The 15,690-nt window shown below is 38.7% G+C and overlaps 1 pseudogene; it reads right to left on the reverse strand.

Moving 5' to 3' along the window:
* Positions 1 to 3,968: 3,968 nt before the first annotated feature.
* The window catches only part of LOC149177034 (serine/threonine-protein kinase GRIK1 pseudogene), a 39,184-nt pseudogene continuing 27,462 nt past the window's right edge, over positions 3,969 to 15,690 (reverse strand).

Genomic DNA, 15,690 nt, shown 5'->3' on the forward strand with positions numbered 1-15,690 from the left:
TTTAACTCTTCTTCATAATCATTTTGTGTACCTGCACACTAGAAATCAATGTTAGAATTAAAAATATTTGCAGAACCACATTGGTTTTGTTCCTTCTGCTCTGCAATGAGAGCTTTCTCTTATTGCTCTTCAAGCTCTGCTTCTGCTTCTATCTTTGTTTTCTCTTTGTGGGTTTCCTTCTTTGCCTTTGCATCTATCTTTGTCTCTTCCACTTTTGTACTAACCTGTGTTGCTACAAACAGGTTGTTTTCCACTTGGTTTTCAGATTCAAGTGGGATTATCTCTCCAAACAACATCGTGTCAATATGATGTTTTTGTTGCATCATATGCAACGACTCATCTTTAGTAAAAAAATATGCAACAACATCTTCATCGACAATATTAATTGTTAGATTTACCATAGCATTGACTGCTCCAATGGCACCTTCATTGTCATCAACAAGATTTGTTGTTGGATTCAACAAATTTTCATCAGCAAGCTTTGTCGCTAGATTCATCAAATTATCATCAGCAAGCTTTGTTGCTAGAATCACCAAGTTTTCATCAACTTGTGGCTGCGCACAGTGGGAATCACGAGAATCTATGTGCTCCTTCTAGAAATTATTCACTCCTCATCCACTTGTGGCTAAGCACAGTGGGATTCACCAAATTTTCATCTCGTTGTAGATCTGCTACTGTAGATCCACCTTCTTCTTCAACTTCAATACTCCCCCTTACACTAAAACTCATCTCAAGGGTATCCCAAGCTTGCTTGGCTGTCTTGGAATTTGAAATCAGGAAATAATGTTGTTATCCACATATTCTTTTATTTGTGTCAATTCGAAGTCATCCTTTTGGTTCTTCACTTCCAAATCTAAAAAGATCTCAAACATCTCTTTTATTTGTGTCAATGCGAAGGCATCCTTTTGGTTTTTCACTTCCAAATCTAAAAAGATCTCAAGCATCTCATGTTGTCACTTTGACCTTCTTAGCCTCTTGATTTTTCCCATTTCTTGAGTGTGAGATCAATACGACTCAACAAGCAAAACAAATTGTAGACATTGCAACTAAATACAATTAAAAAAATTGTTGTTACTTAGATTCCATAAACAAACGAGTCTACAAATTCTCTAAAAAAATATTATTTCCAACCATTCTTTACTAAAATGACTCTTTCACAAATATCACAATGCCTACCCCTCCCTCGTGAAACAATTCCATTGTTTTTAAATCTCATTTTAAAAGAAATCCACTCTTTAAGAAAAAATGCAGCGCTCCCTTCCTTTTTATAATTCACATTCTTGTTAAAAAAAAAAAAAGTCTCTTATATAACCTTTATGACATAAGGCCTCTTATATAACATTTGAAACGAATTTAATAAGCCATTTTTAAAATTACTTGAGCCTTTTTAAAAGCAATACCAACGCACACAAAAAATTACATTAGGTCTTTGCACGTTTGTTTATCATATACCATGATACCTCTTAGAATTGATTTTCACATGAATTTGTGGTTACGGATTTCTGTAAATACCATTTTCGTTTCTTAGAAAAATTTTCAAGACTTTCAATGTGTTGACTGGGCATCACACTTGCCCTTGAGCTTTTGAATTTTGATCCCGTCGGACCTCCTTTTAAAAGCACCACGTCAAAAATTTTGCTCCCTTTAAGAATTCGTGATGTGCACAGCGCCGATGGGATTTTTCTGCGCATATGATTGCAGCCCTTCAACGCACGGGTTGCGGAAATTTTAAGAATTCACCAAATTCATAAGTTCGCAACTTTGTGTGCAATTTCTTCTGGAATAAACTACAGATACGATGCATTGTGTTTTTTTTTACAGGTGCATAAGTGCATTTTCCTCCTTGGCCTTTCATGACCTTTGTTTCAAAAAAATTCAAGCGTTGTTCTCTTTGGAGTCTAATGTTTTGGAATTTAATGTTCTCTCTGACGCTCTAATACTATGATAAAAAATGAAAATTGTGGAGTAGAAGATTTCTCTTCTCAATATTACGAATCAATTAAATAAGATTACATTGGAAACATTAGTAATAAATGACTTGAGTGAAACTTGACTAAACTAGACTCATTGACACTGAACTAGGGTGCTTGGAGGGACATTTTTGACACCTAGCAGGGGGTTGGAATTAGATTCTCCAACACCTAGATGTGGCTACCCAAAGCAGGAATTCCATGATAGAAACAAGGGAGAATGTTAATTATAACATTAACTCAAATGATAAAATATGCACGATGATGAAAACAGTCAATGGTGGCAATATCACTACTTTTTCCAACGTTCCTCTTGTTCTTGCTTGTGGCAGTTTGTTGACTTTTGGAAATGTAACACTAGAAAATCCATACAAATCATATATTTACAATTAGTACCAAGATTATATCCACCGGAAAGGTTTAACTACCATTAATCAAGTATAAGTGGAGACCTTGCAAGATACATAGTACTGATAGCACAAATACACATGGAATGAAATAGAGACTTTGGCTTTGTGGTTCCCATGAGCCTCACCCAAAGTGAAGACCTCTACATAAGTTAACAAATTTATTTCAACACCTCCACCGAATCTGACGATGATATTCCACAAAGAAAATTGTGGGACCCATAATAGACATTGTTTATTCAACAATTAAAGTACATTCCCACCATCATATCTAGACCAGTGACACAACAATCACATAGAAATGAACACCTAACTCAAACTCACGCTCCCACTCAAAAATATTTTATAGATTGGTTGAAGATAACATATCAAAAAATGGGAATGGGGTGAGTTGACTTACTTGTCTAGTGTACTTCTGGTTACTTTAACCTCACTTGTCGTTAGTGTGGACGTGAATACAAGGAAACTTTCTGCCAATTGATAGAAATGTCACTTATTGGATCCCCTATCTCTTATGTCAACCGCTTTAAATTTCTCAAAAACACTGCTCCATGTGTGGGAACTCCTTTGGAATTGGCAGTTTGTGAGATAAAAGTCTAGTAGGTGTAATTGACAGCAACACTTAGTTTCGTCGAAAATTTTGCTAATGTTGGATTACAAAGATTTAGACTACAATGCTCCTCAAACGAGCTTTTGTCTGTATTTTTGAAATATTTTCATATTTGGTTCTTTATTTTGACCACCCATCAAAACTTTACTCAAGTGTCTCCAAATTTGGTCCAATTCTTATCTGCTACATTTGACACCAGATTGGCCACACATATCTCTAAATTTTTTGATTGGTTGGGATAATTTTTGGTGGTTTGTTGTTTTTCTTATAATCCAACTCCATAAAGAAGCATTTTTTTTATTATGACTTGAACAATGTTCGGGGAATTCCTTGTAAGATGAACTTAATTACTACATCTTACCAACGCATATTCTACAATAGAAACACTGAACTTGCTTGTTACAACCTTACCAATACATAATCTGCAACTGGGACACCAAGATTTTGAAGAATTCCCTTAGAGCCAATGAAGTGCTTAAACATTAGCCACCATATCATGTGATTCATGATTATTATTTTCATGGTTAGAACTGTCAAATAATATTCCTTTGAGGTCCTAATTACATTAGAAGGAGGTCCAACTAAAGCATGGCACTAAATATCTAAATTCATACAGGAGGATATAATGTACAAGGATCATTGAACAAATCAATATAAATACAATGAGCAAAGGAACCCCCTCTTTTGAAGAACCTCAACATATCTTCCATGACAGAGAAACCATGAAATATGTAAAAATAAAAACCATAACCATCCCTACTAAACTAATTCTGAAAATAGTTTAGAGGTGGCTACAATTTTCTCATGATAATCAGAATGATATCTAAAGCTACCCTATTCACATTTCCTCAAAACCTACACAGTTAACGTGTAATGCTTCATAACCCATGGATGTCTTGCAACAACCTCTAAGCTCACCCTTTTCTTTGGATCCTTGCAAAGAAGGTCTTCGAGTAATTTTTCAAGTGTTCGACTCAAATCCTATGGAAGGACAAGTAGATCATGAACAATCTTGTCATATGTGCCTTGCAAGGAGTCACCAATGAAGGGATAAAATCCCAACACCATGCAGTATAGTGTCACACCCAATGCCGAAACATGAACAATTTTAGCATGATATGTGAAGCCTAAGAAACATTCTGGTGCAGTAAAAACAGGAGTACTAGGAGACCTTCAAAGCTCATCATTATTGCCCTCAAAAATCCCGTCGACACTGAAGTCAGAAATCTGAACCGTTCCATTGCTCCCAACCAAAAGGTTTTCTAGTTTGATATATCCATGAAAAATATTATGAGCATGTAGAAACATGAGACCTGCAAGAACATCTCAAAAGTATTTTCTAGCGATATCTTCCCTAATTCCTCTAGCTAGTCCAAAACCTTGAAAAATCCCCCTTCCTTTAACATATTTTAAGACCATGTAAAATTGACTAGTATCCAGATCATCAATCACCTCAATTAAATTGACAATATTGGGGTGGTCCAACTTTTTCATGATTGAAACCTCTCTTAATAAATCTGTGAGAGCACTTTCTGATGATGCCACAAGCACTTTGGAAAGACGTTACTTGTGAAAAATCTTGAGGGCATAAAACATCCCATATTTTATATTTCAGTGAAGTAGAACTTTGTCATAGCTACTAGTTCCTAACTTATGCTCTCGAATGTATTGATTGATAATTGTGTTTCCATTCATGTCCTCTAATCTAAGAGTATGGTGGGTCTCGTTGACGGGATTATTTTTGGAATAAGATCCATAGAAATCCACACTAGATGGTTTAGAAGTCTCCCTACTTTTGTCAAAAATGACAGGGAATTTGTGGCCATATTCATATTAGGCTTTCTTCGTAGTCTTAGCTTCTTCCTATGTGCACCTAAGTAAATGTTTCTCAAATCGATTATTGCCATAAAATGCAAGGGGGTCAGGTTATGGGTCCTCTTGCTTCTTCTTTCTCATGAATCCAAAATAGTTGCAACACCAAGCCATTGCTTCTTACAACTAGAGAAGCACTCATAGATTGTGATAATCATCTAAGCATGTTCGGCAGAAAATAAAGTGTAACACCAAAAGATTGTGCACCTGAAATATAGCATGAACATGGGTATCTCCTCACATTTCAAGTTCAACTCCATAACAAAGTTGTGGATAAAGAATATAGATGATACAATGATACCAGGGAAAATGGAGGGTTTGGCAAGCATTACGACAACACAAAAATTGAAACTGGTTTAGCATTAATTTCAAAGATAGTGTTGATGCCATACATTGGACTTTAGGGCCCAGGTGGTTGCGGTAGGCTGATGTCACCGCCCAAAAAATCCAAAACCTAAAGTTAAACTGTGTAAAAAATGATTTTTTTAATTTGTTTTGGTATGGATCAAATTAACAGTAAAATATGGTCACTATATATAACTACTAACACAGTGATATAATAATAATAATTACTATGTTAACAATTCATCCCTGGACATGGTTGCCGAAAACAAGAAATGGTACTTACCAACCATTGATTGTATTGTTTCCTCTAATAAAATGATTGAACAAGTTAATGATATCAATGATCCTTCATGTGGCATCAATTCCATTTTCATCCTTACTCCTCGAACCTCTCGTGCCACCATGAATATTAACAATACCACCCATTCTTCAAACAGAAAGGTTATTAACTCACAATATATGGAAATGTTTGAAAAGAAAGCCATCCATACTTACCCCTTGAAACCAAAAATACGGAAGAGGTATGTTGATGACACCAATGTGAAATGGCCCCATGGTAGATTAGAATTTGATAAGTTTCTGAGACATCTTAATGGAATTTCTAATGACATCAAATTTACCATGGAAGTTGAGAGTAATAATACCATTCCTTTTTTGGATGTTTTACTCACCAAGAAAGAAGATGGAAGCATCGGGCATCAAGTATACAACAATAGATACATATTGACAACTCCCATACATTTTTGGCACCACTGGATAAATTGCTAAGGTCCTTAAAAGAAATGGTATTATTACGACATTCATATCTCTTGAGACCATCCGAAACAAAATGAGATTTTTTAAAGACAAGGTTCACTAATTCCAATTCAAGGAGGTTTATAGGATTAATTTCTCCCGTGGAATATGCTACATTAGAGAGTTGGTCATTCAGTTAAAATTAGACTCAAAGAACATGGGGAAGACATAAATAAAGAAATAATCCACTCATCTTCCCTTGCGGAACATTCATCTAACACTGAGCACCACTTGTGCCTTGAAGACAATGAAATCATCACTAAAGAGGATCATTATTTCAAACACAAGTTTAGAGAAGCATAGGATATCATCAAACATCCAACAATATTAGCATGGATGGAGGTGCTAAGGTCAGTATTTGTTGGATTCCTTTAATCTCTTATTTTCTTGCCTTATTATTTTTCTTTCATTTATTTTCTTTGGCTTGTCTCTTTAGTTTTCCCTTGTATAAATATTTTTGTTTTTCTAGGGTTCTTTACATTTCCTTTATTGTTATTATATCCTTTATTTTTATTATTTTTTTATATTATTTTATTTTAACTTATCTTATTATGTATTATTTTATCTTATTATTATTTATTTATTACATTTATGTTATGTCGACCTACTTTCTCTTCGCTCCCTTCTTTTGTCTTTTGTATTTATTTACTAGTCTTCCTTTTTTTTCTCTCGACAACTTGTCCTGATGAGGAGTCTTTTGTGATTCGAAACATCAATCTAAAATGACAATTGTGGATTTATCTATGAAATACCATTCTTAAAACTTGAATAAGTATCAAAGTTTTACCTTGTAAAGTTCTTGAAGCATTCTAGTGAAGTCTCTCCCTCCCATTTGCCTTCTTTAATTTCTAACTTTAAAGCTTCTATCCACACATTGCTTGAAAAGGGTGAACTAATAAATGACCAACAATTCATCATTTGTTATTATTTTTAAGCAATGAACTAATAAATGGTTAGTAACATGTTCATTATTTTCCAAAAATGCACCTAATTGGGCCCTAGAGATCTTTTTTCTATCATTTATTCCATGTACATATTATAATAAAGATAACTAGTTAGAAGAAAATTCTAATTTATAGGGAATGTTTCGTTGTTAAAATGATCTTAGATCGCCATGCTCTATCTCCCACAAATTCCTCTTTTATGCTTATGTTGTAGCGACTGCAACCACCCTCAAAAATTTTGGCTCGCATGCAAATTTCAAAGCATACCTTGGATCCCGCGATCGATCGTTCCTTGGTCACTTGCTGGTAAGATAATGATCTCAAGCTCCCTTCCTTGATCTTAAGAGTTTTCCATGTTCTCATCTTTATGTAGCATGTGTCATCTTTGGGCATAGGGATTGTTGTTTTTCATGCAAAGGGGATGTTGTTTTGCTTCAAGGGAAAGCATGCACACATGAGTTGTTATCATCACATAGACATGTTTCACACTCACTTCATGCACTCTTGTCACGAAGGTTGTTGCATCAAGCAGAGTATGTTTTATACATTATGGATGGTCTACGTTGTATCACTAAGTGTTCGTGTGTGATCATAGTCGAGTCCTATCATTGTTTACATTTGTGTCACTGATCTCACACTTAGCCATTTCTCGAGAAACCTAGCCTCATCCAGCTTCCCAGAACTATGCACTTTGCTTCTGCAACCCTCAAGCTTTCTCCCTTGCCTACTAGAAATGTGTAGTGCGTAGAGACCCCAGCCTCCCTTGGCATCCAAAACTGCGCAGTGGTTTCCTCCAGGGTGCTTCCCCCAAACAAAAACCATCTTCTCTAGAAACTGCAGAGTATTGTACCTTAGCTGCTCAGTTTGCCTTGCAACATGAAACTATGCAGATGTGTCCTCTCGGAATCCATCCCGCAGCAGTACCTTGCATCAAGAAACTACAAAGTATTGCCCCTCAGCCTACACTACACTCATAAACTGCGTAGAGGTGTCCTCCCAGGACCCCATCCGACAACAGTGTCCCGTGCCTTAAAACTACGCAGTGTTGTCCAAGCTTCCTTATTTGTCTTGTGTTCAGAAACTATGTAGATGGGCCTCCTAAGGCCTCATCCTTGCAGCAGTCACTGCCCATTGAAAATGTGTGATCTACTCTCAATGACTACAACAAAAAGTGACATGCTAAGATCAGCCCCAAGGAGTTGAGGAGAAGGACCCAGAGACTAAGTGATGGCAAAAGATCAGGACCGCATGCAAACTCTATCAGATGCATGATCATCCCGAGGGTAAGTATGGTAAGTAAAGAAAACCTTTCGAAGTACATCTCGAAGTTGAGTTTGCACTATTTCTTGTCATTGTCATATCATCATGTCTTCAGTAACATGCATGTGTGGAAACACAAAAGTCTTTTCATGTGTTTCCTCTACATGTCTTGCTTCCTTTTCGCTTGTTTGACCAACTGTCATCTTCAGCGTGTTGATTTCTATGTCATGCTTACGACCTTGTTCTAGTGATATCAAAGGTTTGTCTTTGCGTGCATGAGTTTTTTTGACTACGTAAACATTTGTCGCACTCACACACAATATTGGAAGCATTGTCGCGCAAGTGTCGTCATGGTCATCCGAAGGTCTATCCCAAGTGTCGCACTTGTCTCTTTCATCATTCGACAATACTGCAGAGGGTCATGATGAGCATATGTTGTCTTCTCGGTTTGAGGTGTCTTGTCATCAAGTCATGTTGAGTGTGTGTTTGCAAGGTCATGTATATACAAGTTCACTCGCTCACACACTTAGTCGTTTTTTTGAAGATTTGTCAATCGGACCACCCTCCATCAACGGAACCTACATCGTGCTGCACTGTGCAGTATCAGTCCTTAGTGGCCTTTCATTGTTGCCCAGAAATGCGCAGAGCTTGAGGATCTCCTCCAGGTAGTTTGCACTATGCAATTATGGATTAATTAGTGGAATTTTGAGATCTAAAATGGGCCTCATAAGAAAAAGTGTACAACCAAAATAAATTTTATAAGAACCAATAAGATTCAAGATGATGATGTAAACCATGGGAAATGATTCACCATTTTTGGAGTAAAAAAGTAAAAAGATTAAAAAATAATAAAATAATAAAACTATTTTTTCAACTTATCTCCCTAAGGTTTTACTCAAATTTCGAGCGGGAGTACTCATTGGATGCAAAATTTAATTCCTCATCCAAAGAGTACCCATGTTGCATACTTTCAATGGACCCTGCTATATGAAAAATGAGAAATACATGAAAAATCTTGATGGCAATCACATTTTTCATGTATTTCTCATTTTTCGTGTAGCAGGGTCCATCGAAAGTATGAAACATGGGTACTCCTTCGATGAGAAATCAATTTTTGCATCCAATGAGTGTTTTTGCTTGAAATTTGAGTAAACCCATAGGGAGATAAGTTGAAAATACGAGTTGAAAAAATAGTTTTTTTCTTTTTTCCCTCTAAAATTTGATGATGTAATCTAATCTTATTTTATTATTTCCACTATTGTTTTATAATTTCCTTAGGAGACCCATTTTAAACCTCAAAATTCCCTTAATGCAAGCTAGTTGACTATCACGCAAAACAACGCAGAAGTTTCCCAAGAATCCATTTCAATCTGCGCTTCTCGCAAGCCAATCCATTAAGCCTCCCACTGGTCAGCCAGAAAATTTGACTTGAGTTGTGACCCAGGGCTGTACTCATCTCCAAAACTACGCAGTAGCTGTCCAACCCACTTATCTAGGCTGCTTGCAGAAATTGTGCAGACACGAGGGGCATTCCCCTGCTGCTTGTCAATGCATTTTCCCAGGAAATTGCATAGTTCTGCCAGGTAGTCCGCCTGCTGGCTTGCTCTCCACTCCTCATGAAAAAATACGCAGTTTTCATTGACAGTCCACCTATTTTCCGACACTTCGCTCAACACAGAAACTGTGCAGTCATGTCTTACTTGACTGCCTCCCAGAACTGCACAATTTTCACCAACAAGCTCATGCAACCCGACCTTGGCCTCCTCCGAGAAACTGCATAGTTTTCACTGTGAGTGCTCCCACAACCCAATCCCAACCTCTGGAAAATTGCGCAATTTTCATTGCCAGTGATCCCTGTTGTCCGCACTACATTCTCGGAAAATTTGCGCAATTCTTCCTCCCAGCTGAGCCATCTCCCGCAAATGTCACTATTGTCCCAGACCGCTCAACCCAGCCTCCCAGTGACCTCTACGCAGTTTTTCCCAGTGATGTCTTGGAGCCTCGCATCCCGGCCTGACATGTGCTCTGCGTTGTTTCAGAGCATTGTCCTCTCTCCCGGTCACCTGCACCCAGAAACAAAAGACAATGCATCATGGTAGACTAGGGGATTTATGGATTTGATGTTGTCTCATCATGAATGATTGAAAAAATAGGTACATGGATGAGACATGGAGCGACGACAAATGGGATGAAAAAGGAGCGCATGCTAGAAGACTTTCTCATTGTTGGACGAACACTTGAAACATATCAAGTAGCAAGTGAAGGAAACACATGCACATGCATGAACCATCAAGCAAATACCAAGATCATCAAAGACCCTACACGCTTCATCATGTGGAGGTGAAGATATGATACATCGAGAGCACACTCATCACACAACAGCACAATAGCTCGACACGAACAACATAGCGAGCATGTGCATACCAACATTGTCATGTCGAGTTGTGTCATGAGTCGTCTTGGCCATATAACTACTATGGGCCATACTTGTTGTAATCAATGTAATGTAACGTGGAAATCCAAGAGACCCACAGATGAAGTCAAAGAGCCATGTAAGTAGAACAGTCATGTAAGTCGAACAGTCATGAGGCAAGTCGAACAGTGACAAGGGTCAGTTTCACCCTTTGTTGTATATACCCCCTCATTTGTACAGCAAGGGAATTTTCACCTTGGCTCCTCCCACAGAGGCTTCAGAGTCTGTAATATTTTATTTGAGGAGCAAGTAGTGGCGCCAATGCTCCACTACTCAGGTTAGTGATGTATGGTGTACGAATGTTTCTTGGAACTTTCTCTTAATTTAGAAGCCTGTTAACAGGCCAACATGTTTTCACACATGTATTGTATTCGTTTGTAAGGCTATTCTTTGGACGCTTGTAATACATGTTGCTTTAACTTGTACTAAGATAGTTGAACTATTTCAGTTGTTTTAGTGCATAGACTGTTGGAAATGTGTTGCATCAATTGTTGTCATTATCTCGCCCCTGTGGCCTATTCCGTTGGACACTAGACAGACTCATTCTTGTAAACTTGTTATAATGACCGCCACACTCGTGGGGACTATCTGTTGGGTGTTGTATGTGCTATACTTTCACTTTGTGTTTGTGATTGCCACATCCATGTGGACTAATCCACTAGAAGCTGCATAGATTCTGCTGTGTTGTGTGTCTCTACCCGAGTTGTTACTATTCCCTCTCGACTTGAGTCTCACTCTCACCCTCTCCCTCTGTAGTGAAAGAACTTAGACACAAGTTACACTAAGCACTTACTACGCACACGAACCTCACTTTTTGAAGAATAAGCGAACCACTGTCATGTGCTGACAAGCAATATCCAAGGAATATCTTTAAGATAATGGAAACTGAGCCATCATATTGGATGGGACTCCTACATCAAACGGTGTGTCAAGGTATAGTTGGGACTTCATACTGGGGAGATCCCCCTAATGTTGGTGGGTCCAAAACCATCAACATTTTTGGCACTAGAAGGAGGGCTAGATGACAAGCTAAGCCCTCGCAATCTGTTTTGAATCTCCGCTCATTTATCATGACTAACTATATAATTAGTATTCCGAAATGCATGTCTTATGGAAAGGACTTTAAAATCTTGGAGAAGCTCTAGAATGACTTGTCACGTAACACATACGATGGTGAAGGCAGAGCAGCCTTGCTTAGACACATAGTTGCCTTCATAGGCTCCTGTGAAAGGCATGAAATCCAAGAAGATTACATGACCTGCGCGTGGTTCACATTTACGCTTCAAAGGCACCCTCTGCTATGGTGTGCCACGCTGCCCAAGAAATCTATTCACTCTTTCTCTCAGTTGATCGCAGAGATAGCTAGTGCTTTCAATCATTTTGACTGTAAAGCACTCAATAAAGAAATTATGAAATTATAGAAAGAACCCAATGAATCCGTTGAGCAATTTTGCACATGATTTTGTAATCTTACATACTGATTTCCTGAAAATGAAATTGATTGGCAATTTCTCGATGGAAGATTTAAGTATCTTCTTCACATATCCGAAAATCCAGAATTCTTGGAATCATTCAAACCCCTCCCAGCACACCTTGGTGTTAGAGATTCCAAATCTAAGACGGACAAGGTCATTATCACAAGTGACTATCCGTCCCATTATCATCAAATAGCTCTAGCTCCGCAGTGCAAGGTGGGGGAAGGCGGGCGCTCATCTGTTGAACTGTCACATCCTTCCACCCCACCTGCTCTCAATGTCTGCGTAGATTTGGCTTGCAACCCTGTTGGTTGTTACGTGGACTCATTCCCTCAACCTCCATCCCCACATTCCATTGATCCTTCAGATTTTACTGTGTTGTGCTCTCCTGATCCGGACTCCACATCTTGTGTTCACGAGGATCAAGTTGTCGACGAAGTTGGTGTTGTGCAACCAACCTATGCTATCATTCATGATGAGTCTGTGGGGGAATTTGAAGAAGAACCCGCGGTGAAGGATGAATCCCTTCCATCCGCGCCTCATCCGCTCTATCGTGACATCTCTTGTGATTCTACCACTTTTGATTTTCCATTTGAAAAATCATCTCCGAATGTTTCTACTTCCGATCATTCATAGGATACACCAGATGTCAGCCTATCATTACATTGCAGAGAGGACACATCTTCCTCTAAAAATCTGTCTCGTCTTCCATATGCCATTTTTGAAAACACAGAGGGTCAACATCCTTGTTTCTCATCTACCCTTTACATGATTCATCAAATCACGAGGATGCCGACCAACATCCATAATTTTATGATCGTGGTTGTCGCGATATTTGTACTTCTTCATTTGATCATGATGTTGATTCACTGGTTGTTAATCTTTCTAAGCGACTACCCTCCAACGATCTATCTATTGATGAAGAGAAAACCCCGCAGGCTATCGAGGCACTTTAGCCTGAGTTGATGGTTATGTTAGGCCCTCACTTTCCTGAGGTTAGTTCCACTTCCGATAAGAAAATTTTTGAAACACCCAAGGCTCCTCGTCACTCTCTGCTTCAAATTGAAGATCAATCTAATACGCAGAGTTCACTTCTTCCACTCGAATCACATGATCCCATCGCTCATGCCTTGGAGGAATTTTACATAACGAGCACGCTTGCAAAGCATAATTTGTCTTTCTTTCTCAATTTTTATCATATGTCACAATCCAAAGAGTGTGTATGTTTACTGTATGCACGCAGTATGTCGCAACACCATGGTACGTCTGCAGAATGTTTGTCTTGTGCATTCGCTCTTTTCTTTTCTACGAACGCTTTAGAACTCAGAGCGTGTTGGTCTTCGTTGATCTATATTTCTTGTTCATTGGTTTACACTCATATCTTTCTCATTTACCATGCCTTCTCCAACATGATCTAGACAATGTGCCAGTGGTTGCATTAGAAATATCACTTTACATGAGTAGGCCCATGCACTGCTTAGCGTAGGAGTAGTAGTCTTTGCTTTCTTGCTTTTCTTTTATTACTTGTTTTTCTTTCACTTTACTTATGCCTTTTTATTTTTCTTTCTTTGCTTGCTTGTGCCTGTAGGTTAGCCTCTCATGAAACCGTATTTGGCTCTCGAGAAAAGTCGGGAAAATCTAAGAGGACTTGTACAACTATCAACATCTGGTTATCTGTTGTCCTCTCTCTTTATGAAGAGCTTGTTGTCTTCAGTCGATGATGCCTTGATGGAAAATACGTTATGTTCAGAGTGAGTCTTGGTGAAAACACAATTCTTGCATTGTTAACTAGTACCGCCTACTCTAATCGGTTCTTTTGGGTTAACCCTTATCAGCTCAATCAAGTAGAGTAAGGTGAGGGGGAAAACCTTAACAAGTATGTCAGAGGTATATATAACATACTTCTCTGAAGGAACAACCTCTTCTGCTCTCAATAAGTCAGGATCCCTCTTTTTCCTTTGTGTCTATGCACAGTTCTTTGAAAGAATGAAAAAAATGAATAAGGCGAAAGAAGAGAAAGGCTTCCTACATAGAGAGGTGATACAAGTAACTTCATCGGGGTATTGACCAGGCTCGTTGGCAGTGGAGAGATGCTTGTGTTCTTGCGTGACCCTGCCGGGATACTGTCTGAGCTTGTTGGTAGCGGAGCAACACCAGAGATGAAAATTAAACACTGACAATTATATTACTTGTGCATCAATATACCCCTCATCCCCAATCAAAACAACTAAGTTGACTTGGCTTGGAATGTGTGCTGACCGATGAAGAGAATGGTGGGGACTACATCTTTCACACAAGCTAGTGCAAAAGCCATCACGATCAAAGAATCGAACAATGCTTATGGAATAGTTAGACTCATGTTTCATGAAACAAGGTCCATATAGAGAGTTGGAGTTCTACCAATGTGTGTCCAGTGTTGTAGCGGCTACAACCACCCTCCAAATTTTTAGCTCCCATGAAAATTTCAAATCCTACCTTGGATCTCGTGATCGATCATTCCTTGGTCACTTGTTGGTAAGTTGATGATCTCAATCTCCCCTCCTTGATATTAAGATTTATCCATGTTCTCATATTTATGCAACATGTGTCATCTTTGGGCATAGGGATTGTTGTTTTTCATGCAAAGGGGATGTTTTTTTTGTTCAAGGGAAAGCATGCGCATGATTTGTTATCATCACATAGAAATGTTTCACACTCACTTCATGCACTCTTGTCACGAAGGTTGTTGCATCAAGAAGAGTTTGTTTTATACATTCTATATGGTCTACGTTGTATCACTAAGTGTCCATGTGTGATCATAGTCGAGTCCTATCACTGTTTACATCATCACATAGAAATGTTACACACTCACTTCACGGAGTCTTCTCACGAAGGTTGTTGCATTAAGAAGAGTATGTTTTATACATTCTAGATGGTCTACGTTGTATCGCTAAGGGTTCATGTGTGATCATAGTCGAGTCCTATCACTGTTTACATATGTGTCATTGATCTCACACTTAGACATTTCAGGAGCAACCTAGCCTCATCTAGCTTCCCGAAACTATGAACTTTGCTTTTGCAACCCTCAAGTTTTCTCCCTTGCCTGTTGGAAATGTGCAGTGGGCAGAGACCCCAGCCTCCCTTGGTATCCAAAACTGCGCAGTGGTTTTCTCCAGTGTCCTTCCCCCATCTGAAACCCACGATCTCCAGAAACTGTGCAGTATTGTCCCTCAGCTGCTTAGTTCGCCTTGCAACCTGAAACTGTACAAATGTGTCTTCTCGGAACCCATCCCACAGTAATTCCTTGCATCCAGAAACTATGAAGTATTGCCTCTCAGCCTGCACTGCACTCAAAAAATATGCAAAGGTGTCCTCCGAGGACCCCATCCCACAAAAGTGTCATGTGCCTTAAAACTGCACAGTGTTTTCCAAGCTACCCTATCGGTCTTGCATTCAGAAACTACGTAGATGGACCTCCCAGGACCTCATACCAGTAGTAGTCACTGCCCACTGAAACTGCGTGACTATCTCTTAGTGACTACAAAAAAATGTGACATGCT

The sequence above is a fragment of the Pinus tabuliformis genome, chromosome 4_1 (genome assembly GCF_031772625.1).
Source record: "Pinus tabuliformis cultivar Carrire ecotype Pingquan chromosome 4_1, CPIR1, whole genome shotgun sequence".
Classification (NCBI taxonomy): Eukaryota; Viridiplantae; Streptophyta; class Pinopsida; order Pinales; family Pinaceae; genus Pinus; species Pinus tabuliformis.